We start from the raw sequence: 3043 nt of genomic DNA, 5'->3' as shown, positions 1-3043 counted from the left end.
CTTTCATGCCTGAAATCTATGGGAATTAGCCGAGGGCCGCCACGTTCGAGATTACATTTTTTGGTGTTTTCCAACCTATTGGATCTCTCCCACTTCACAGTCTTTGTATCGGTTAACACCTCAGAATCAGCTCCTTCGGTGTCAGTAATTCCGTTAGTTTTTGTGTTGGCACCTGTTTCTAATTCCGAAATTTGAGCTTGGGTACTCGTGCTGAAACTTCGCTTCTTTTGCCATCTGGCATCACCTTGTTGGCCATTACCTTCAACACTGTTCATGGCGTAAAACGCCCCTGACAACTCATCCACTCCTACACGAAGTGGTGGACAAGTAGTGCTCTTACTCCTGCGTCGTATACTAAGTGGGTTAAGCTGAGAGCTCCGCTTGGGGACTTGGCCGGTTGATAATGAGCGGAACCTTGACTGCATAGCTTGCGTTTCCAAGGATAAGCTATGACTAAAAGTTTGACTTCTGCTGGAAAAATTTTTTCGGAGAAGCTTTTTTTTTTCAAGACCAATAGATGGATTGTCCTTGACTTTTCTAATCTGTTCTAACTCTTTTCTTAATGCAGTTTGCTCCTGGGATATCAGTGACTTTGACTGAGCAATTTCAGCATTCAGGTAATTTAACTGTGAGTGCAACCTCTGGGATTCCATCTTGTTGAGACGGCGGATGGAGTAAACTCGATCTGAAAGCACCGAGGGGTAGTCTTCCTTCGGTGGGTGCCATGCTGATGACATTTTCAAGAGCTCACACTTGTTGTAATCTTGTTTTATGAATTGCTCCCCTCTCCTTATTTTGCACGCCGTTCACAGCCGTGAGAAGTGTTTTAGAGCGTTTAAGCAACGGATGACAACTAAGCCGTGTGTTTTTGCACACAGATTTGTGCGTCATCGCTTGTTGCCAACCAATTAAATGGAACGCAAATTCAATCTTCACGGTAATGAAGTCGACAATGCGGTGTAGTTAATTTCTCCTACTTCAGTTATATTGAGTCCTCTTCTTTGAAGAAACTGAAAACAGACGTCAGAGATCTTTGGAGATGTTTGATCATACCCTAAAGAGATTGCCACTCTTGCTTTATATAAGCAAGGAATATCCAAGTAGAATGTGACAGCAGAAGTTGTCAACAGTGAGGATTGAAACAAAATTTGAAGGTTAGAAAGTACATACAATCTGTAGTTGACTTTGCATAGTCAAGTAGCAATTAAGTTTAAATTAAACAACAGTCGTCAATTTTATCGCTTGCTAAAAAACTGATAAGATTTAGCATAGTCCGTACCGTGGAACGTAATTATAGCATTCCTTTGCATGATTTCGTTGGTAAAGTGGTTCCTCCATAAACGCTCGCCGAAAGACCATGAAATTATTTTTTGTTCCTTACGTTTTTGGACTTGGTTTCAGAGAGTGGATTATCATAAATCATTCTATGGATACAGATCTTTGTCTGATAGACAAAAATATTTATTTCCCTTATAGGTGTTAATGTTTACTGGTATAAGTCATCAGCTCTGAAGAACAGCTCGAGTCCGCTAATTACAGCATTATTTCATTTGAACTCATAAATCATAATCCCCAGATCAATAGGGAAACCACAAACATAAGTAGATTTTCTGTGGGTGCAAGCTTACGTTGCTGTCCGGGCTGTCAACTTGTCTAAATTCACTAAATTCCTCTGTAGTCATCAGGAAATTAACAACAACGCATTTTTATCTGTATGTTCTCGTTCCCTGGCCCTCGTCTCTGCGCACAGCCAAAGCTGCACGTTGGCAAATGAGTTGAAATGACTTGAAATGATTTTTGCCGAGATTGAAGTAGCCTGCGAGCAAGCTTTCTCTTCGGAGCAGTCTCAAGAAGTCACACGAGAGTAGCAGACAAAAGGACGCAAGTTCGAGCTCTCGCGGCTTTAGAGACCGTAGGGAAACAAGGACGGCTGCCATTGGCCGCAAGTATTTGGGAATCCAGGGGCGTAGCGTAAGATTTTGAAAGTGTACGCACAAGAAGAAAAGTTAAGTTGCAAACTTGGGTAGTTGCGGGCATGCTCCCCAAAAAATTAAAACCAAGCTCTCGTCAGCTCGGAAATGCCATTTCCTGCGTTTTCCGCTGGACATTTTCTGTAAATAAATACGAAGGAAAACGTAGTAGTTGGTTGTTTATTTTACCCATCTCTAGTGTTATCGGTAAGATACAGTGTTTGCGGTTGGAGGAGAGGGTAAAAGAGAGACGCCATCAAGGGGGCTACAAGCAAAAGGCGAGACGCGTACGTTCACCCTTTAGAAGGGCAAACTCTGTTACAACACCATCCAAGTTCTTTTTGCTTGCATGTGCTTGTGTATGTGCAGAATTGAAAGAGAGCTCAGTCTCTCGTCTGTCAGCCCCCTGCAACTTTTCTTGCCGTCCGTTTATGGAAACAAAAGTGTTAAGGAATACAAAGACACCAATAAAATTAGAAAAATTTATCAGTCGTCCTCATTCAACGAATAAAATGCTGTCCAGAAACAATAATACAACAATTTTCCCCTCATTTCGGTTGTACGCAAGGGCGTATGTGCGTACATGGACTCTGGGAAATTTTCCGGGAAATGTGAGATATTTTCGGGACATTGAGCAAATATTTATTTCGACCTTCATCTATTAACAGTTAAGATTTGATTTTACGCGCAATATGCACCCTGTGCATGCGCTGTATTTTGTTCATTTTGACACTTTTAAACAGTATAACTCCCCATGAAAAGACTCATCAAGAACGTGTACAACTAGAAGAGCGTGCAGTTGCAGTTTGATAATGCGACGCAACCACAAAAACCACATTGGGAGTCCATGCAGTTTACTGCGTTGTTCAGGGAATGGAACACGAAAATTTGGCACCATCAACTTAGTTGACAATATTCTCTCTTGATGGATCTTGTTAGTTTTAGTGCGTCAGACCGTGAGAGAGAAGTTATGCATGTCAGTTACTGTGTTCCCCTTCCCTCCTTTGGCTGTGGATAAGACGAGACTACATACTTTCGATTTTTCCGCAACATTCTCCTCCGGAGGTCTGGGT

Source organism: Porites lutea, chromosome 4, assembly GCF_958299795.1.
Source record: "Porites lutea chromosome 4, jaPorLute2.1, whole genome shotgun sequence".
In the NCBI taxonomy this organism is placed as follows: Eukaryota; Metazoa; Cnidaria; class Anthozoa; order Scleractinia; family Poritidae; genus Porites; species Porites lutea.
The sequence above is the reverse complement of the archived record's forward strand: the minus strand, read 5'-3'. Positions refer to the sequence as shown.